This window comes from Pseudochaenichthys georgianus, chromosome 2 (assembly GCF_902827115.2).
Source record: "Pseudochaenichthys georgianus chromosome 2, fPseGeo1.2, whole genome shotgun sequence".
Taxonomy (NCBI): Eukaryota; Metazoa; Chordata; class Actinopteri; order Perciformes; family Channichthyidae; genus Pseudochaenichthys; species Pseudochaenichthys georgianus.
Window position 1 is genome coordinate 10,462,675 of NC_047504.1, and position 24,258 is coordinate 10,486,932.

General features: G+C 43.0%; 1 long non-coding RNA gene across 1 annotated transcript in view; it reads right to left on the reverse strand.

The window, feature by feature from the left end:
• Positions 1–24,258, reverse strand: part of LOC117456671 (uncharacterized) — a 72,012-nt gene that overhangs the window by 14,323 nt on the left and 33,431 nt on the right. Inside the window, exon 3 of the long non-coding RNA XR_004553264.2 lies at positions 6,646–6,685. This is a non-coding gene — a long non-coding RNA (uncharacterized lncRNA). The remainder of the gene's footprint in view (positions 1–6,645; positions 6,686–24,258) is intronic.

The window sequence follows — 24,258 nt, forward strand, 5'->3', positions numbered from 1 at the left end:
GACACATCACTAAAGGTGTTTATAACAAAGTCTATTTGACTCTTTAAATGATTCTGTAACTATTGAAGTCATGCTTGCCGGGCTGGGAGCATTTTCAATTCTGCCAATTTTGCACAACAGCAGCAAAAACAGCTGACTGTCAACTAGTGAGGTTCAACCAGGCTGACACTACTGTTTGTGTGTGTGCGTGTGTGTGTGTGTGTGTGTGTGTGTGTGTGTGTGTGTGTGTGTGTGTGTGTGAGTGTGAGTGAGTGAGTGAGTGAGTGAGTGTGTGTGTGTGTGTGTGTGTGTGTGTGTGTGTGTGTGTGTGTGGCCTAGCATTATTATACTTGTGGGGACCTAAATCTGTTTACTGTGTGTGTGTGTGTATGTGTGTGTGTGTGTGTGTGTGTGTGTGTGTGTGTGTGTGTGTGTGTGTGTGTGTGTGTGTGTGTGTGTGTGTGGAGCTAATCCCACACCGCCCCCTCCATCATGGTTGATTTGAACTCCCCCTCTAAAAATGATTTTGTAGCGTCCGAAACGTATGTGAACCGAGGCTGAGGAAAAACAAAAATACTTTCTAAAACCTTAATTTAGTAAAAGTAAAAGACTATTATCTCAAATATTGGGAAGATAGGCAGATGTTTTCAATTTAATCCAAGTCCCTTGTACCAATTACTGTTCAATACATTTGCAAAAAAGCGTATGTTCCTCAAAATGCAGAAAGGTCAAACCGGTAGATTACGGGCTGTTTACACTACAATCAATATCCAACCCAATGATAAAAGACACTAAACCTTTCCTTCTGGCTGACATTTCTCTCCCTCCCCGCTGACAGGGGGTTCAGGACCCCCCCTCTCTCTCCACTCATGTTAAATGAGGGCTTTTTCCTAGATTTTCTCTGCTGTTGGTGGGGGGTGTCGGGCTCTGGGAAGAATGAGGACTTCCTGGGGAGGGAGGGCCTTTAAGTGCAGGCTGAGGAGTCTCCCTTTCTCTCTCCTCCTTCACACTTCCCCTCTGTGTCTCTCGCTCGCCCTAAATGGGGTCGAGCTCCCAGACAGGACCTGCTGCTTTCAAAGACCCCAAAGAGCAGCTCCCCTCCACCTGCCCTTTCCTCCCCCCTAAGCAACCTTTTCTTCCTCCTTTCTCTCCACTCCTTACCTTCCTCTATTCACCCCACATCTCTCTTCTCCTACTTACATCTCTCATTCATCTAAAGCTACTGTCTTTGTTCTCTCTACTGCAGGATTAATACTTGATATATGTGTTAGCATCACGTTTAAAAGATATAGTCAACTTGGGGAAAGCACCGTCAGGTTCTAATATTTAAACAACTCTTGTTACCTCGTACAATGACGGCTTCCTGAAGGCAACATGTAATGAAAGAGTCACTAAATGTCACATCCTCCGGCTAACAGGTACACATAACCCACGGTCAGCAGGAACGTCCCACTGTAGCTGCAGATTCAAGATGTGCCGTAGCTGTGTGTGCATCGTGTTAACCTGGAAGCACGGTCACATGACTATAACGGTCAGAAGAGATTCCTCACCTGAACACCTAAACGTTAACACAGCTGAGCCAATGAAGCAGAACCACCTGTGTGACACACACCTTCGCGCCTCGAAGGGCCCTCCCCTCTGTGATAAGTAGCAACATACCTCCTTTAACCACGCATCCATCTATCGAAAGCAGCAGATACATCCTTAGAGAAATCCATCCCGACTGAGGAGAGCTCTGTCATATCTGACTAATCTGTTCCTCTTGTTGCAAGGACACAGACATGGAAACCAACCCAACAATCTCCAGAGGACGTTCCTACTGTCCGGGCACTGAAGGGTCCCGCTGCATTTTTAGTTCCTGCAGAACCCACCGTGTCCATCAGCCACACAAACTGAAACTTATCCTGATGACTTCCTGCAATAGGAGCTAAACAACTGTCCGTCCACCGGCAGCCATGTCTCCTCCACTTGTCTTTTACCCCCACCCTCACTCCCTTTAACACCACCGCCCAACGGCCAGCGTGGCTCTCCGCTCCCCTCCGTCCCATACTGCGTTTTATTTAATTTGTCCCGTATAACAGCGGTGAATGAAGCCCGGGGTTTAGGGCGCCACCGACGAGGGAGGGGCACGCTGCTCAGCAATGTGCGGCAAAAGAGAAACAATAAGTGCCATTATTTTTGATTGGCTTCCCCTTTTTGAGACTGACTTCCAAAGTGTGATGTCCCATTGTGGGAGCAGAATAAGGCTGAACAATGCGACAGGGGTGGGGGGGTTAGTCTTATACATCCAGGCTAATATTCAAGGGGGCTTTGGCCATTGCTGGCGGGCCCGCACTGCAGCCCGGGCCCCGGTGAGGCTCATAATGGGAGGCCTTTAGTTCCCATTGTGGCGGCTGTGTCAACAAAGAGGCCGCTGGGAGCTGCCTGGCATGTGGAAGGGAGAAAAGACCCTTTATCCCTCTCTTTTTACAGAGAGAGAGAGCGAGAGAGAGAGAGACGCTATCACAGCAGCTCCATGCATCACCCTCTCCCTCCCTCTCTCTCGTGTCCCTGTTTATCCCGCTGATAGATTGTCTAAAGGGAATAACACGTATCAGAAACAGATCACTGGTTTCCGTGCTACATGCTAACACTGTAGCATAGACTGCGAGTCATGAGCTCAATAGAGAGGACATATTCTTCTGTTGTACACAAATTGATTAAACTACTGTATATATGTGTGACTCTTACTCTCTCAAAGTTATAGGTATCGGACATGACAACGTAGTACTCACCAATTGAATTGCTTGACTTTGTGAATGAGGCAAAGTTACTAAAAAAAGACAAAACAAACATTCCAGTTTTCCGACTTCCTGCTTTGAATACGAGCTGTTGCTCTCAGCTTAAAGATGCCGAAGGATCCAAGCGACATAAGTAACCTTTCCATATCTTACAGGTCTAAAGTAGGTTGAGCAGTTAGCATATGCTGTATCTGTGCTTTAAAGGCAACCTTTTCTCCCCAGTAAGGTTTATAAACCACTGATCTACTTTGCAGTATAATAATAACTGGATATCATTTGTAATATCTGTGAGTGAAGAAGGTCTGTAATCAATATGAATAATTCAACAGGTGTCTGTCAGTGTGATGTCTTGTTGCTAATCTCACTTTTCAATAAACTTTGGACTTAAAACATTCGTTATTGCGCGTTTAATACAATACAATACAATACAATACAATCTCTCTCTCTCTCTCTCTCTCTCTCTCTCTCTCTCTCTCTCTCTCTCTCTCTCTCTCTCTCTCTCTCTCTCTCTCTCTCTCTCTCTCTCAACCAGTGGGTTAGCGTCAATATCACTGTCGGCCCTTTCATTTATCCAATTCCACCTGGGAAGGAGACGGACATGTGTGTTGACTCTAGATTCAATTCCCAGAGGCATACACACGCACACACACACACACACACTGCTATTATGTCTAGTTGCCGTGATGAACCAGCCTTGAGAAAGCAGGCGAAGCTGACCAAATAGTGGCATCCACACACACACACATGTATGTAAATACAGACCCGCAGAACAGCAGCACCTAAACACACAGCCTGTGATGGTGGCACACGCCAAGCAGCTCTCATTACCAGGCACACAATGAGCTGTAGACACACACACACACACACACACACACACACACACACACACACACACACACACACACACACACACACACACACACACACACACACACACACACACACACACACACACACACACACACACACTCTTCCAGTGTTTCGGTTAACATTCATATCTAGAAATGAGTTTATTTCTAACGTCATACAGGCTCACTGCAGATAGAAATGTACAAACTTTACGCAGAGAGGAGAGCGGTATATGACGGAAATAGGAGAATCAGCAGTTTCCTATTTTTGAGCTGACATAGATAAAGTGAGAGGGGCGAAGGGGGGAGAGAGAGAGAGAGAGTGGTCAGCATAGAAGGCAACAGAACGAGGGAAAGCCTCGCAGTGTTCCTCCATAAGTCAGGAGAAATAGGAAGCTTTAAATATCTGCTTTACATTGGGTTTAAAATGTAAGAAGTGCATCTTCTCACTGGTTCTTTGCACCTGTTGCTCCATGGTTTTGATGTGCGCATCTAGGTGTCATAGGACAGCTTGTTGAAGTGTTTAGTAACCTTCTATTTGCCACTTCCATATTTTAATTCCTCACCATTTTACCTTATACAACCTGAATGCTTTGTTCTTCCACTCTCCCTTCTCTGCCACCATTTCCTGGTCGTTAGAGGACCTTATTATCTTGTGTACACACTTCACGTATATGCACATGAAGGTAATGACGAGCCCTCCGCTGACCCCTGACCCTCATCAGAGCCACAAAGAGGCAGATAGCAGCGCGAGGACAAAAAGATGGAGAGGTTGCTTCGGGTGAGGAGATAAAAGCAGGGACATGACAGCATGGAGGGTCAGGAGCACGAAGGGGGGAGGAAGAGAAGGTACTAAATGCAGCTTGGTTTGACTCCCCCGGGTTGAGGTTGGAGACCGTGCAAATTAAAGATACTGACTTAATTACTGACTTAACATATGCATACGGTCTGTCGGGCAGAAGCAAACAAGTAACCTGGAGAGGTCACTTTGAGCTCTTATTCTCACAATTCTTTAATATTTTATTGCTAACCAAATGAGGACATAACAAGCAGAACATGAGCCAAGGACACCTGTTGTTTGAGTAGACCCTTGATGTCCTCTGTTTGGTTGGTGTAAGTGTGGCCGGACCACCGAAGCTACATTTCAAATGTCTCCAAAATCCCTGCTTCAGGCCGCGACTTTTACTGCCAATAAATCACAAGAACAGACTGAAACCAACCTCATACTTCAAGTAAGTACTGTAAATATGAGACGCAGTGGGATCCTGGAATATTTGACATTATTGCCGAAAAAAAGAGACTAAAGTGAATAATCAAATAACTGAATAGCTGCCGAATGATTAACTGGCAGTCGACTTATCGTACAGCTTAACAGATAGACACAAAACTACTTCTGTGAGTTTTCAACATCTACCCCTTGATATCTGAACCTGACATCATGTGATTTCTCTTCACTGTCACTCACACACACATCATGCCTCCCTTCACACACCTTCCTACACGTGTGTGTGTGTGTGTGCGTGTGTGTGTGTGTGTGTGTGTGTGTGTGTGTGTGTGTGTGTGTGTGTGCGTGTGCGTGTGTGTTTAACTGGACAGATGATCAGGATAAGAGCGAGAAACAGCCGTGTCCATCATTCTGTCTGGACAACGTACATTATCAACTCATCACTATGCTGTCAGCACACACACACACACACACACACACACACACACACACACACACACACACACACACACACACACACACACACACACACACACACACACACACACACACACACACACACACACACACACACACACACACACACACACACACACACACACACACACACACACACACACACACACACTTCTATGTAGTAGCACATACTGTCCCTCTGCACTGATAAGATGTCCATTACGCTTCTTTCAGTCTGACAGACTAAATGTTTACGAGCATAGAAACACTGTCTGTTGATCACACATCTTAAATGGACCTTAAACCGAACAAATGGGACAATTATTTCCCTATTTCTGCTATAGTGGACGCCTCGTGCGCGACTTAAAGATCATTTAGCCAACGATAAAGTTTGATCATGATGTCTTCTTTCCAAGTCATAACATGGTTCTTTTTTGCAAAAATACAAGCCATTGCTGACACTGCAGTTTCAAATCGTTACTCAAACAGGAGTAAATGCTTCATATGTTGGGGACTATTTTCAGCTGCGGATGAATACACACTTGATGCATCAGCTATCATTTAATGCAAGAGACTTGTCCTTTAAAGCTGACTTGTCGATAAGTGTGTCCTATATATTGTCAATCCAATCCAACTCCTACCAAGAGAAGCCCTTATGCAGACGGCCTCTAATTATAAGCTACTGATTTAAAGTGCAGATGGCGGTATTGACACTTAACCTCCTTCCTGCTGCCTTCACACACTCAGCTGCAGCATTTGATTGGAAACTTTTCTGCAGCGAGCGGAGGAAAATACACCTTTTGTGTCAGAGAAACAATCACTCTGACCTTGGTATCAAACATTATAGATTTCCATCTGCACAGAATCTGTAGCTCAAGTGTTTATCACATGGAGACACACACACACACACACACACACACACACACACACACACACACACACACACACACACACACACACACACACACACACACACACACACACACACACACACACACACACACACACACACACACACACACACACACACACACACACACAGTATATCAGCCTTGTGGAAATGGAAAGAGATTTAAAATTATGTCGTAGCGTATGTCCACAGAACGAAGGACCACTGACAGACACGACTAAACTAAATACCCCACCGGGATAGCTTCAAGACTAATATTCATCTTTAACAGACGGAGTTATGTATTAGTTTCTGAATGCATCAATACAACGTGAATTTAAACGTTTCTTAGAGCAACCTCACGGAATTATGGCAATCCAATTTTTTAATGTAAGCTGTTAAATTAGATACTCAATACAGCAGGAAACACATTTAGAGAAATATTTCACGCATTAATGAATGTCTTACCTTTTGTTCATGATGGCCAGATTCAGCCTCCACGTTTGTCCTTTAAAAACATACATATTGTTATAATGGCGGATCTATTTAACATTTCATAAAGTATTCACTATGCCTCATCCGTGCAGATTATGGGCAACATGTACAGAATTGAAGAAGGAAGAATTAAACAACCATTAATTAGATTTTTATAAATCAAGTGAAGTTTTACGAACAGAAAAGTCATGTTTTTCACCCTCACAGTTTCACACCAGTACAGTCTGATCGGCGAGCAGTGGGAGGATGATGTGCGCCACTCAGAGGATCCAACCGTACACTTTTGAACCCTTTATTCGTCAGGGGAACTTGTTTTTATAAACTAAACACCGGTCAAAAGTGTTGTGAAGAAGCAGACAACCCTAACTGACTTGATCAGACTTTTCTTCTCCATCTCAGCGACCTTGGTGAGGTGCAGACCTTTAGAAAAGGGAGATGAAGACATGACGCCTCTTCTCTAATACCTACACACACTCACACACACAAAGGTTTCATTCATGACCTCCCTATCTTCTCCTTCTCCCCCGCTATCTTGCTCTCCCCTCCCGTCTCACCCAAGGTCTCTCAGAATAAAAGCAAATATATGCATTTGTTACTTCAAGGCTGGATTATTGTAACTCTTTATTATCAGGGAGTACCAAGAAGTCAGTCAAGTGGCTTCAGCTGATTCAAAATGCTGCGGCTCGTGTACTAACCAGAGTTAGGAAAAGTGACCATATTACTCCTGTTCTGGCTGCCTTACACTGGCTCCCTATAGAACACAGGATAGAATTTAAAATTCTTCTTCTCGCCTACAAAGCCCTTAATGGGCAGGCGCCATCTTACCTTAAAGAACTCATTATACCCTGCTGTCCTACTAGGGCATTGCGCTCCAAGAATGCAGGTTGTTGGTTGTTCCTAGAGTCTCTAAAAGTACAATGGGAGCCAGAGCCTTTTCTTATCAAGCTCCACATTTGTGGAATCAGCTTCCAGTTTGTGTTCGGGCGGCAGACACCCTATCCGTTTTTAAGAGTGCGCTTAAGACCTTCCTTTTTGATAAAGCTTATAGTTAGGGCTGATTAGATTCAGCCCCTAGTTTTGCTGATATAGGCTTAGACTGTCGGGGGACATCTTACTTCTTCCTTCTCTTTTCGAGTCGTGGCTGAACCTGTCTCTGCGGTCCTGCCTGACTCTCATCATACTACTTCCCTGATGGCTCCCACAGGATTGTTGACATCCTCGTGGATTCATCTTCCTATTACACACACATGCATTTCCTAACATTTGGTCGACCTATGCTGTAAATGTATTATCTCTTCGATTTACACACGGCATCTATTGCACGTCAGTCCGTCCTGGGAGAGGGATCCCTCCTCTGCTGCTCTCCCTGAGGTTTCTCCCATGTTCCCTTTAAACTGTGGGGTTTCTCTAGAAGTTTTTCCTTGTACGATGTGAGGGTCTGAGGACAGAGGGTCTAAGGACAGAGGATCTAAGGACAGAGGATCTAAGGACAGAAGGTCTGAGGACAGAGGGTGTCATATTGTCATACTGATATTCTGTACACACTGTGAAGTCCACTGAGACAAATGTAACATTTGTGATATTGGGCTATATAAATAAACATTGATTGATTGATTAAAATAGCAGAGTAGTATTTGCCTCCTCACGATGTGATGGTACACACACACACACACACACACACACACACACACACACACACACACACACACACACACACACACACACACACACACACACACACACACACACACACACACACACACACACACACACACACACACACACACACACACACACACACACACACACACACACACACACACACACACACACACACACACACACACACACAGCTGTAAGGTCACTTGCCGAGACCTCCCAGAGTTAATTAAGGTGAGCCAATTATTACCGTGGAGCTGTGAAACATACTTGTGTGACCAGATGTAGCGTACAACTCAAAACACCTACGCACACATTATGTAGAGAGCAACACACCCTCTTTGTCTCCTCACTGTGCACTGAAGATCACTGAAATGCAGAGATGAGTGTGTTGAAGAGCTGCAAGTGGAATTATCTACGAACAATATTGGTCAAATCTTTTGAATAAGGCTTATTTTAATGCAGAGAAAAGCTTTATGAAACCACTGATACAGTAGGTAGTAACTTGCTGCAAATTAACACTAAACGTTCAGCTCTCAGTCAAAAGTCATGACAATCCATTATGAAATCTGTGAAGATTCACTACGACTGATTTGTCATCAATATTTCTCTCACGATAAGACTGGACAAAGCACTCTGGCATCTCTGGGAAGCACTAGCAACAATCTAGCCTTTTTCATTTCCTTGATTTCCTTTAGGAACATTTTTATTTTTCTCGCATCAGATCAAGAAAAGTTTTAACCTTGAGTGTCCTGTGATGATGGGCACACTATTCCATAAGGCATCGAACGCTTGACCTCCTCTCTACATTTAATATCACACAGATCATTTCACTTATTAAGGAGAAAAGAAAATCAATAGGATGTCAATGCATGTCTTTCAACACACACACACACACACACACACACACACACACACACACACACACACACACACACACACACACACACACACACACACACACACACACACACACACACACACACACACACACACACACACACACACACACACACACACACACACACACACACACACACACACACACACACACACACACACACACACACACACACACACACACGTCATCTCAGAATGCTGTGTGGCAGATAAAAGGTGATGGTTATCAGACACTGTAGGAAATTAAAGGGATGGTCCAGCACTAATATGCAGATGGATGATAGTGACACACACACACACACACACACACACACACACACACACACACACACACACACACACACACACACACACACACACACACACACACACACACACACACACACACACACACACACACACACACACACACACACACACACACACACACACACACACACACACACACACACACACACACACACACACACACACACACACACCTCTAGATGCGGGTACAACATGTTACTGTAGTGTGTGTGTGTGTGTGTGTATATGCTTTCAATAATCTAGTTTACCGTGTGTGTGTGATGAGGAGTGATTGAGGTTGTGGGGATGATTGTCGGTGTGTGTTTGTGTGTGTGAGTGTAGGTGTGTGTTTGTGTGCACAGTTTGACACACACCACTTTGAGAAGTCGATAAGATCAGGCAGCTGCACAAAAAAACCCTCCTAATTTTAGCTCATATTTTGTCAGGATTTCAAAGCAAACATAAGAGCGCTATACATATTCTCCTGTACAGAAAACCCTTTGTTAAGTGTATTGTGAATGCTGTGTGCTTAAGTACGTCATTTTAATCCTGAACCCCCTCCTGGGTGGACATTTAGAGAAGCAGCAGCTCTAACAGTGAGAAATGATTGTATCTCTGCTGCTGGTGAGTCAGCTGATGACATAACCATCGGTGGGCGGTTAGAACTACCATGTCTTGCAGCATGCTGTCACGTTATGAAGTGTACGCTGGTTTTCGCACGGTAATGCATAGGGTTTAGCATTATTTGACTACATCAATTTCACATTGCTGCAGGTCACATGGGATAATAGCCAAACATGTAATGGACTTCATTTCTATATAATAATAATAGCTGCCCACAATTAATAATTGGGAGGGATGATAATCTAATAACTCATTGAGATATTGGATCTACAGTCTGTCTCCAAACTAATATCACTGTGCATCTTTTAGAGAGATTATTTTCTTGATCTTTACTGCCGTGTGTGTGTGTGTGTGTGTGTGTGTGTGTGTGTGTGTGTGTGTGTGTGTGTGTGTGTGTGTGTGTGTGTGTGTGTGTGGTCTAGCATTACTATACTTGTGGGGACCTAAATCTGTTTACATAGTCACGTGTGGGGACTGGCTTCCCTTATGGGGACACATTGGAGGTCCCCATAAGGGGAATCTTTAATTTTAGGGTGAAGACTTGGTTAGGTTTAGGTTAAGGGATAGGCATGTGTTGGTTAAGGTTAAGGTTAGGATAAGTCTCCAGGAAATGCATGTAAGTCAATGTAATGTCCCCTGAAGTGATGTATACATGGTATGTGTGTGTGTGTGTGTGTGTGTGTGTGTGTGTGTGTGTGTGTGTGTGTGTGTGTGTGTGTGTGTGTGTGTGTGTAGCCCAAGACAAACAGAGAATACCGTGTGCTCCATCATGTGCACCACTTCTCCTCGTTAAGCCTCACATTATACACACTCTGTGGCAGCAGCAAAACACACGAGCGCTGACAGAAAGAAAGATCCAAGTTTTAGGTTTACGTAAAAAAATTGGCAGAAAAAAGGTCACTGATTAATAATCGAGAGGCGAAAGCATTATTTTGCGTTTCCAGTTTAACGGACAGGAAAGGGAAACATGTTGTTTTTAAAACTACAAGTGAGTTGTCACTGGATCCCCGTGCTCTATTTTGTTTTATTTCTATCAAGCACATCACTGTGGAAGATATTTAAAAAATACATAAACTTTCTAAATCTTTCTCTGTCAGACTCGTGAAAGATGTTGCATAAAATACGTTTTCAATATTTTATTAGCTGCAAAAGGGTTGAAAGAAAAATCACTGAACTACATATAACTCACAGATATGCATCTATCGACCTCATGTCCTTCTGAAGGTGTCACAAGTAGAAGATTACACAGTGTGTCCCTTCTGGGCTTCCATACCTCTTCTAATTGCCCCTGAACGTGTTTAAGGCGATGTTTGAACGCTAACCCTTCACTGACAGCAGAGAAGGCAGACATGACAGAAGTACGCAAACAGTACCTGGAAACACATTTCAAATGTCAAATATAAGGAAGGAACGGCAACGTACTCACACAGGCACAAAGACAAACGCCTACTTGACACGGCTTTTCTTTACCATAGCAGACTCCATATGTTTCTTTAAAACAACTCCAAGAAGCTGAAAGCCTTACGAACCAAAGATGAGCGACACATTTAGACAGAGAGAGACAAAGCTGGGAGAACAGAAAGCGAGTCCGGGCCACGATGTTGTTATTACAGATTGATATACTCTTCAGGTCTCTTTTATTCAAGCAGCTCACCTCTCACAATCAGATGCTCGGAGCTCTTTTGATGACTGCTTTGAGCTAAATGTGTGTTATTACAGGTATTACGTGAAATTGCCCGTGTTAGGTAAAGGGGATTACGCCGCTTTTGGGTCAATACTTCCTCTGAGCTGTTTGGCTGCTGGAGCTGAGCAGCGATTAGGCTTTTGTCTGTCAATCCGACTTCATAGAGGCCGTTATCTCACACACACACACACACACACACACACACACACGCACACGCACACACACAGATACACCTAACCACCCCCTACCGTCACACACACTCTGCGATTATGGACATAGGTATATGGGGCCCATTCAGCATGAGAGGTGTCAGATGTGCTGAGCGGAAATGATTACTGGATAGGAGAAAATGTCAAAGACTGGAGGTATTCATCTCTGTACGGGTATTACTGCAGGGGGGCTGGATTTACACATGCAGGTTGTATTAGAATTAGGGATGCACATCTAATTGAATTTGAATGTAAATGGAAATATGGGATATAGCATTGTACAAAACACCGGCGGTACAATATGTGTAAATATCTCTTTTCTAAATTAAGGATGTCCCAGCCTATACATCATATTCTAAGGACTTAATAAAATATATTTCTTTAGGGAAGATCCTCTTAAAGAAATGCCAACATGATCATTATAAATATGTCCTTTTTAATTTAAACGTCCAATTGAATTAATCATATCGCAATATCAGTTAAAATAATCAGAATTAGTCACATTTTCCAAACTGCGCAGCCCTTATTGCATAAAGAGATTTTTAGAGTGACAGGAAATATAGAAAGTAGTTTTGTTCATTATTGTAGAAATGGAGATTTTTGAAGTGTACTGAATTGAGCAGCTCTTGTTCCCTCTTACGGGATGATTTGGAGATAACAGCACTTAAGGCCCTGCACTCCTCAGAGGTGATGCAGGCTTTTAATTGGTGAGCCATCAGGTCATTAATTGAGAGATGTTAGTGTAATTATTGTAAAAGGACCTTGTTAAAGATTCAGAGTTTCGATGTTGCTCGTTCTGCTGCTTGACACACGTTGGTGTAAAGTGTAGGTGCTGCAGTTGTTGTTAACAGAACCTCTTTATCACTATATTAATATGATACAATAACTATTTAGCATATTATATGTTCAACAGGGACGCTCTGAATGGCCAGAGGAAAATGTTATGTTTCCAGATTCTTTTCATGTTCTGGCATATGTAATGTCTTAATCTCTTATTAAACCTCTTTAAGCCACCCTGACTTATTTTATTCCCTTATTCTACGTCGGATTTAAAGAAAGTACTCTTATCTGGCTAATGGAACAAATTAATAATTAATGAGCAGTGTCACTGACATAATATGGAGGCTATTAGCTTTTTTCTACCAACGACTCCTCACAAAGGCATCGGATTAATGTGATAATGAAGTACTGCTCTTTTAAAAAACCAACCAACCAAAGCTTTTTTGTATTTTTCACTTTGGATTGTTTTATTAATGTACTTTTTGGACGTATCTGTGGTATTAATACGCCGCAGAGTGATGTTATTAGGGTCTGCTCACAGTAAGGGGCTGAGCTGTGGAGATTTCCACTTTACTTTTGTGTGGGTTAATGAAAAAAAAAAACCCTGAGCCTAATGGGATTTGGTGATAAGAAATTACCAGCGCCGGTCCTTCTCCTTTGTCTCTCGCTGCCAGTTCAACAGCTCAGCCAATCACAGCGCTCAGGGCCTCGGTTACCGTAGAGACGGGAGAACACAGGCCACAGCGTCGCCATGGTAAACACGGGAGCTGTTTGTCAAAGTTCTTTTGACACACACGAGTGTAGTCTGTGTGCTTCGCCTCAGAAAACAATTACATTTCAATCTGAATAGTTTTATTCAGACACTAATGCAAGAACATAAAGAGGAGAGAACTGTACGCCATGACAGGAGGGGAATTCCCACAATGCACCAGGGCACAGAGGGGAAACTGATAAATAAAAATAAAAAATAAAAAATAGTACATATGTCATTAATTTGGGGAAATTCAGGATTGAGCTTACACCAAACTCAGTTATATCAAAATGTTCTAGTATAGACTAAATAAAAAGTTGCAAATTTGCTTCATCAACAGCAATACTGACTTAGAAATATAACATCTAATGATTTGTAGAGCATTTGAATGATGTGCTAAATATATAATAATTTCTAGTTGTTGTGTTTGTCGGTAGAATTACAGTTAACGTTTATAGAAGATAATGAACCCTATTTAAATAACTCAGGACAGAACTGAGAGGCAGATACCTATAAAAGAGACTGATATATATATTTATTTGTCCCCGTGTAAAGTTGCCCTGCGTGTGTCTTCACGCCGGCACTGGGTTTCCTCGCTGGGAGAGATTAGGCTCTGATTTCTGTGCCGGTTGCAGCCTGTGTTTTTCTTTTTAACTCGGAGGCCACAGAGCTGAGCTGAACAACACAATGACAACAATAGCAGAGCATACCAGGAGCAGAGGGGCGAGCGAGCGAGCAAGTGGATTAGGTAGGGAGAGAGAAAGTGGACCGGAGAGAGAGAGAGAGGGAGAGAGAGAGAAATGCTTCCTGGCGTCAGCTCTATGGCGGAGTGGAAAACAAGCAAATTACAGACTACTGCCACAAACACAGTGGCCTTGTCATCTCAAGCTGCCAGGAAGGATTTCCTAAATTACCCAGAGTGCACAGGGAGGGCTGCCCTATAGCTTATCTGCCACTCAGAGACAGCGCTCGCTCCGTGAAGGTTAGACATGGAGCCGACTTCAGCTCTTCTTTAAAAAAGCTAATATCATCCAGTCTGATGGTAGTACTCGGGGAGATGGAAGTGGTATCAAAGCTGATTAAACAAGATGCTGGGAAGTAACTTTGCTCCAGGAGAGTTTGGAGCAGTGCTGGAGAAAGTATTTTAAACTTAAGTTAAGTAGTATTGTAAAAAGTCCAGCATTCAAAATCTTTCTTAGAATATCAGAACACCTTTATTCGTCCCACAGAGGGGAAATGTACGTGTTACAGCAGAAAAAGAGCCAAAGACAGCTTCATGTTACGAAGAAGCATGCATACAAAAGTATTACAGTTTAAAAAAAAAGGTATCATATAATAAAGAATTGATTAAAATAAAAATGTACACAATTTACAAAATACACATCCTGTAATAGTTCTTAGGATTTAGCAGCCAGGTATATATATTGCACAGTTATTACGGCATATATATATATTAGTGCTGTCAAAATTACCGTGTTAACGGCGGTAATTAATCTTTTGAATTAATTGCGTTAAAATATTTAACGCATTTAACGCATGTGCAGAATGGCCCGCCCCATACGTGCCACCAGTGGCAGCGCCAGGGTATGGCTGGGGTAGGCTACACCCATACTAAGAAATGGCTTAGCCCCACCGTGAAAAATGATGTTAAAGAAAGCAAAATAAAGTCTGCCAACTCGCGGAGTAAATTGCACAGACAGCAGTTAGTAAGATTGATTTCAGTAGCCACGGTTTTGAAAACTTTTGTCACGTAGTGATCGTCTTCTCAATAGAACATCTTTGATAACGGCGTGGTGTTGTTGCAGGAAGTCCCGACGCAGAATACTTTTGCTGTAGTACAGGGCAGAGCCATATCATAGTAATAATATGGCTCTGGTACAGGGGTGCACAAACTGGTACGCAGGTTATGTGCGTAATCTGAAATGCGTACCGTCACTTGTGTCACAAAGCGCATTTGCGTACCGACGTACTTGTGAAGCTTTTCCAGAAGGCGGTCAGATCACCGGACGACAGAGTCGGTTTCCGTGTGCACAGACAGGGCTGCTGTTAACGTCGGTCTGTACAACGGAACTGTGCCAAAACTACGCCAACCGGCTGCGGAGGGAGACTTCCCCCTTCACTGGAGAACTGCGCTAAAACAGCTGATCACAACGTTCACACTCTGTGGTCACGAAGTACTCCACTAGCGCGCCCCCCCCCTCTGTCGACTTTCCTGAAGTACTCCCCGTTGATAGAAATCAACACGTAATGAATTAAGACCCCACGGTTTGATGATTGATAGGTGTGTGGGTTGTCTTTCATTTTGCACGCAGAATTTTTTTATAATAAACATAGATACTGTATGTTAAATGAATATATCTGCCTTCTTTCATTTATCTTTCCATTCCCACAACAATATACATAAATAAATGGCATATTTGGACATAGTTCGAATGGTGATTAATCATGATTAATTAATTTATAAACTTGTAATCGTTTGACAGCCCTAATATATATATATTGAACATGTAGCACATATTGCACATAGTTGGTTGGTATTTTAAAGCACAAAACTACAATTAAATGCATAATAATCCCAAATACTTGGGTCGTTTCTACGATGAAAACGGGCCGGCTTGAATATACTTTAGGCGAGTTTGAGCTCCAAAAAGTTGTTGACTTTCTGAACCTCATATCATGTTAAAAAACAAAACATAATGTCTACCCGATTGGAGAATAATGACACTAATTTCCTGTGTCACTACGCCTTTCGCCTGTTGCTTAAACAGTAAACAACCGAGGACAGTGAAGTGGACAAAAGCTTGAATTTGTGTCACTGAACAATAACTATTAAAATCTGAATATTGTTAGCGCTGCAGCATCAGAGAGGGAAGGCTGGTAATTTCTCATTGTAGGAAAAATGACGAGACATGAATGGGTCTTGTAAATGTAACACACACACACACACACACACACACACACACACACACACACACACACCCCTACAGTAATTACATTTAAATGGCTCATTTGAAGATAAAAAGCCTGCTGACATCAAATGGATCCTTGTTATCATAATAGCAAACAACTAAGAAGAATTGAAGCGGCATAAAAAGACATGCCTCATATTTGTCTGCGTGAATACAATAACCAAGCAAACAAATATTGTTAACAAACAGCGATCTAAACTGTCTATTCACGTAGCACATTATACGAGTGTTTGCCAATTTACGCTTCACCAATAGCTGGAGGAAATTAGCGTGCGTTACATACGGCTCGGCAGACATTTTCAATTAATTTTCTTAAACAAGCGTGACACAACACGGTGATGGCATTCATAAGGATGCATTTTGTCAGCAAACAAAATCCAGATTATAAAAGGAGATGTATGGAGCTTCATATTTTGTTTAGATTGAAATTCAAATGGAGGGAAGCAGCATGAATGGCTGCTTTGCGACTGTTTAATTAACACTTATGAGGCTTTTGTGGGAAATATCAACTCTTTTTAAATCAGTGGAGTCTCTTTAGGTTTATTATCATGATGAGGAAGAGGACGTGAAATCTCACGCAGCTACACAAAAAGTCAAAGCCATTGTGATCCAGAAAACCCAGTAAATAAGTGATTAAAAAAATATAAATTATACCTTTTGTCCTATTATACTTTTACATGTTCTCCTACATGCCCTGACCTTTAACCTCTTTGGGTGAGTATTGGATTCAAACAGATAAAAAGGCAATATTTGGATAAATTGACTAGATATTTGAGTATTTCTTGCTGACAGTTTGGAGCAGTCATTGACAAAGTTACGGGGAAAATAACTTTTGTCGCTCACAAAATAAACTTTTCTGAACCTTCCCAGCTTTCCTTTCATCTTCCTCACCCCTCACCCCGTCTCCTCCTCATATTCCACCTTCCTTTTCGGAGGGTCTACGTGTAATAGACGTGTCATTTACCCCTCTTAAAAGACTGCACATTAGTCTCAGCCTGCTTTACACAAGTTAGCGGTCCAACCCAGCCGTTTACAGACGATCATTACAGCACGTGGCGTCCCAATACACGTGGGACTCCTGAGATGAAGTGATGGCTTGCATTACCCCCTACGAGTGTGTGTGTGTGTGTGTGTGTGTGTGTGTGTGTGTGTGTGTGTGTGTGTGTGTGTGTGTGTGTGTGTGAGAGAGATCAAGGCAAGATCTCACAATAGATCCTTTTAAAAAGCCCAGCTCAAGATATATGATACTATTAAGATTTTTTTGAGTACCAATTACACCACCACTACCTTAAGTGACATTCCAGCCATTCACTTTTGATACATTATGAAGATGGCTTCAAATATTATAATACCGGGATCTTCTTTAAGATGTTCGGCATCTGACGGCGAGACCTCAAAGTGCTGCAGGCAATTTGACAAAATGATCAGTCCCGCTGCATTTGGCTGCTGCCCTCTTTTTCTGGGAGTGATATCATCGTAAACGAGTGCATCCCCCCCCCCCCCCCCCTTCCCACCTGACACTATCTTAACACCATTTACAGCTAACAGTGTGATATCCAGCTCTCTGATAAGATATGGGACCAAATCTGACACATGCTGCAGGATGGAAAGAGCTGGTTGGAGTTGAAGACCCTCTAACGTACATTTGACCATTTAACTTTAATTTGAGGATTGCCTGGTGCACAACAAAGAGCATGGTGTCTGTTTCAACCGTTTCTATACAACGTTAAAAACATTTCTATTAAACTTTACAAAAGTTGCATGTTTTGGTAGATTCCCACATTCTGGACAGAGTTGCTGTAAGACAGATTTACATGCAGGGTAAATAATGACTTCTCTGAGGGCTTCCCTGTCTTAAAGAGAAGGGATGGACCCAGCACACACACACACACACACACACACACACACACACACACACACACACACACACACACACACACACACACACCCCCCCCCCCCCCCCCCCCGTCTCACACAGTGAATGGTCTCCCATGGCAGTATCAGTAGGACATTGTCAGGCCAAACAAAAGGCCTTATCTTCTTTTCCCTTTTCAGTCTGGGTGATTGGCCGGGAGAAATGAGCAGAAAAGGCCATGTCCTCACCGAGGCACAGCAAATGTCAGCCACCTTCCTATCTCCATACACCCAGTGTGTGTGAGAGTGGGTGGGTGTGTGTGTGTGTGTGTGTGTGTGTGTGTGTGTGTGTGTGTGTGTGTGTGTGTGTGTGTGTGTGTGTGTGTGTGTGTGTGTGTGTGTGTGCGCGCGTGTGTGCGTGATGGGAGATCTTCAACTTGTATCTGTCTGACAAGGCTGCAGAGGCCAGGGAAATCTTCCAGTCACTGTGTCAGAATCCTGAAATATCACACACACACATACACTAGTTTTATACGTAGGGAAATGCACTGAAATACCGTGGAAGTACAAGGGATCTGATAGCAAACACACGTGTAGTGAAGTATTGGACACTTCATGACAAAACAAGAAAATAGTTTTTCCCAATTTGGCAAGAAATTGTCAGAAATTACACATTTCTAGTCTGGTAACTTTGGTGTTTTGCCATTTAATGCCAACAATATATAAATATGGGGTGTATATATATGTTTATATATACAGTCTATGGGTGTAACAGAAAGAAATCCTTATCCGAAATAGAGGACAAATTGAAAAGGACACACACTTTGTCCTTGCTTCAGTCCCACTGAACAAAAAGAAAGAAATAAGACTTGGTCAAATGTACGATATGCATTGATGTAACTCCTATTCAAATCATATCTAGTTATGAAGTGCCAGAGGGAACGTTGAGCTTAGTGAAATCTCCAAACAAGCGCTGATGAAACATGTGACGTCCCTAGTTTTAACTTTAATACTTAATCATTTCTGAGCTTTCAAAGTCTCTGGGCTCTCGCAGCTCATCAGAAATCACCCGTTGAGGTTAACACATTCAAACTAGCTGGATCACTAAATTAAAATCAAAACTTTCTTTTCTCTCGTTTGGTTGAAGTCCCCGTCCGCTGTCCATCATGTGACCTCTCATGCAGCACCACTCTCTCTTCATGAGCTTTCCATCTCTAATTGAAGGATCATTTTAGCCACAGGATATGGCTGGAGACACTAATCAAGACCTCGTTAAGGGTTGTTAAGGGACAATCGCCCATAATTCCTCTAATCCACAAGATATTTAATTAATTAACCAGCAATTACAGAGCAGAAACTGTACAGCTGGCATGTTCAAACCCAGACAGACACTTTCAGATTGGCTCTGCTGTGCCGTTAATTAGTATTTAAAGTAATTTTCAATTATCAGTCTGTCTGAGTGATGAATCCTGCTGTGGCCCGTCGGGAGCTACTCTGAGTCTCAACCTCAAAAGAAGAGCTACCTTGGGAAGTTAAAATAAATAATCAAAGGTTTAATCCAATTCACAGATGTCTAAAACTGACAAAGTTGCCAATAAAAACTAACCTCAACGGAAATAATGCGCCGTTGTACGGAAACTACATCGATTAGTCGATGGTGATTAAAGCCAGGTCACAGAGATAGACGTGAGAGGAGAGGTGAGAGGAGAGGTGAGAGGAGACGTGAGAGGAGAGGTGCTTTGATGGCAACAAAGACTGAACAAATAAAATATAAATGCAGTCCACCTAACATTATGTTTGTTATACTTTAATAAGCTCTTTTAAATCTAATTTTAACTCATTCTGCTCAATATCTCCTCGTGTGACGATGGCACAGCTAAAGAAATCTAAGCATTAAACATTTGCAGAGTAAAGCGTACGCAAGGTTTTCTACATCCATCTCTTCATTTCAAACATTAGGTTATTTAACTGAGACGCAGCATTTGAACATGAAAGTGTCTCTGAGGGTCTTACGGTACGTCCACACAGCAGCTTCAGAAGAATCTTCCAACGCTTCTCTGCCCGTTGACTTTGAATGGGGATGACGTCACTTTGCCTCGCTTTTCGCCGAACTGCATTGTGGGGGAGCGAAGCGAAGATTTCCAGGATCTCCAGGATTCCAAAGTTGAGCAATGTTCAACTTTTGAAGCCGAGCTGGAAGCGTCAGCCAATCAAACACGTTTATGCAAATCTGACAGTAGAAGCGCTAGCCAATCAAACCGCGTGTAAGCTGGGAGAGCCAGACCGCAGTTCATTTCCTGATATTCCAAACGAGAAGTTACGGAAGCAAATTACCCGGTTCTTTAAGACCAGAACTATTACCGGGATACAAACCGGAGGAACCAGGCATGGAGGGAGGTGGCAGAGACAGTGGGGGAAACTGGTAGGGTTTCGCCTGTTTGGGGAGTTTATATATATATATATATATTGCTCGCATAACATCCCCGGGTTTTTTTGCTTTGTATGTCGGGGGCGGGGGATTCATGTGATTGGTTGTTGGTCGCGTTGCTCGCAAAAAGTCCCCAAGCTGTCAGACACGCCCAGCTCCAAGATGTTCAAGGTTTTTGAAAAGCTGCTGTGTGGACGTACCGTTAATGTGAGTCGAATATAAAAAACAAATGCATGTCGGTTATTTTAGGCTTGTGCAAATATTGAAACATCTCGTCTTTTGGATGGATTGCTATCAAATTAGTACATGCCAGTGTTAACTCTTGTGGTCCCTTTAGATTGAATATATGTACCTTGCTCTGTACACAAAAACAATAACACATTTAAAATATGTGTCCTTTGTAATTTAAGTTTCTCCGTTGCTTTGGTTTTAAAGATGGCGGATCACCAATGCTTTCAGTCTTCAATGATATACAAACGTGACTAATGAAATAGGACTATAACTGGCTCAAAGGAGTGACACCTTGGTTGTATTTTGAGCCTGGCGTAGATGCGGAGGGGGGGTCAGTACACCTGGGTCGACTCTGAAAGGCTGTCGGCGAACAATGAGAGGACGGCAGCATGGAGAGAGCGAGAGGCAGACACGTCGTTTGAGTGTGTTACTAATGTGTCCTGCAGCAGGTGGGAAATCTATCACTTCTGTTTTCTAGACGCCTCTCAGCACAAACAATTAGAGGCAGAGAGGGGAGGAGAAAACACACGGGGGAAGACGGGGACGGATAAAGAAAAGGCTACAGAATCAATTAGTCTTGTTAGGAGTAAGTTCAGCTCACACACACACACACACACACACACACACACACACACACACACACACACACACACACACACACACACACACACACACACACACACACACACACACACACACACACACACACACACACACACACACACACACACACACACACACACACACACACACACACACACACACACACACACACACCTGCCCTCCACCCTGTTCCTCCCATGCAGAGGGCCACCCACACACCATCACAAAAGAGCGAGGAGGGGAGGAGGTTTATCTCCCCCCTTTTTCTCTCTCCCTCTCTGTCTGCTGGGCTTCATCAGCCCCCCTGCAGAGCTCATTCATCCACACGCACACACACTCACAGTGGGCTTCTTTTAAATAATAAAAAAACGCTAATTAGTGCTCAGACCGCCTGCCCAATTATTACCAGCCGTGCTCTAATTAGGACTTATTTAAAGTGCTCGTCAATTAGTCTTTAACATCAGTGTCTGCCGGAGGGAGCTGGACCGGTTAACTGAGCCAGAGGTTCCTGTCGGGGTCTTTTTATTAAAATGTATACTGTATTTACTGCAGACTCTACAGAGCATCACGTACGGAGGCTCAGTCACCGCTACCATCTGCTGTCTGATCACACGGAGAGCTGGAAGTAGCCACTGCCTGAGATCTCATGCTGTGGTTTTGTTGAAATTGAAGGTTCATTCTCGAGCTTGGAAGCAGAAGCCTCAAATCAAAGTCTATTTTAGTAGTAGGTCTGATGCCTTTGATCACATGATCTATACCGGAGGTTATTAATGATCAGAACTTCAGTGAATGGAAGGGGAAAATGTACTTAGGTTAAAAAGGACGTTTCCCTTTTTTTAATGTCGTCTAAAGTTATATCAAACAGCATTAGGTTATTTGGTCTCTTCTGTTGGGTGTCAATTAACATAATCATGACCCCTTCGGCATCCAGGAGTTAAAGGTGGGGTAGGTAAGTTTGAGAAACCGGCTCGAGTGCGCTAGAATTTGAAAATACACAGCCGGAACAAATCTGCCACTTCCTCACAGAGCCCCTCCCCCAACACACACGAACGTGACCAATGAGGGCACGAGATAGGTTTGTGCCCCGATGGAAGGCTGACAGGCAGGTAGGCCATCCAGTTACTTTAGCCGGCTCAGATGATTGGTCGTGCTTTTTACAGCGCCACGGCTTCCACAGATTTCTTTATGGATGTTTTGTCAAAGCACTTCCGATATTCATTGCTATCGGGATGTTCAGAGCATTCCATGCAATATAACAAAAAGTGTATCTCGAGCCGGTTTCTCAAACGTACCCCACCTTTAAGTGAAACTAAGCTAGTTAACTAAGGGGAGGTTAAGGGTGAGCTCACTTACAATAAAGCACTATATCAATAACGTCTGGGTTTAAAAACCTTGACAGACAGACTTTGGTTGATGTGAGTTGCTTACTTATAGATCAAATTGGATATATTTGAGCTCTCGGACCGAAGAAAGTCACACAGTGAAAACTACAATAACTGATATGGAAGAAATGCCTCTGCTGCATCTTGTTGTTATTTAAAGTCCCTTGGAAGCGCTAACTAAATTTCAAAATTGATTCATATTTTTAAAGTCAGTTGAAAATGATCCACTATTCAATCTTCGACATGCCATCAAGGCTCTTGTCCTTATATTCTAAAAAACAAAGACACACTGAAATCCAGGACACATGAAGGCCCGTTTGATTTGAGTGGAGGTAGGACATCACTCACTGACATGCGGTCGCTCTCGACGAAGCCTTTCACTCCCAGAACTTGTCAGTATTGATGTGTCTGTTGTCTGTCGATGAATTAACAGAATGATGTATTCCTCTTTGTCTTTTGGGTTTGACACATTCCCCGAGAGGCTGGCGGGGAATCCTTCACTGACAGTTTCCAGCCTTCTCGCAGACAAATCAAATACTTATGGGTGATTATGTATGCCTTTACAGAGATTAATAAAACTGTATTAGCAGCTCTCTCGTCTCTCACACACTAAGTCACATCACCGCCGGTGTTTCGTTACTTCTGCTCGTAAAGGCAAACCAGCAAGTGTTTAAAAAAGGAAGGAAATAAGTGCTATTGAATAACGATGTGATAAATAATCGTTTCTGAATGAATCGGTGGGATTAGATGTTTATGCAACAGCAACATCGACATGTGAACCCTTTGGATCCTCCACACATAGCGTCGTGTGTTCCTTCCAAACGACTCAGCTTTGGTTTCATCCGTCCACAGAACATGTTGCCAGTCGTGCTGAGGAACATCCAGGTGCTCTTTTGCAAACTTCAAACGTGCAGCCATGTTTTTTCTGGACAGCAGTGGCTTCCTCCGTGGTGTCCTCCCATGAACTCCATTCTTGTTCAGTGTTTTACGTATCGTAGATTCCTCAACGGAGATGTTGGCATGTGCCAGAGATTTCTTTAAGTCTCTGCTGACTCTCTAGGATTCTTCTTCACCTCATTGAGCATCCTGCGCTGTGCTCTTGCAGTCGTCTTTACAGGACGGCCACTCCTAGGGAGAGTAGCAACAGTGCTGAACTTTCTCCATTTATAGACAATGTGTCTTACAGTGGACTGATGAGCATCAAGGCTTTCAGAGATACTTCTG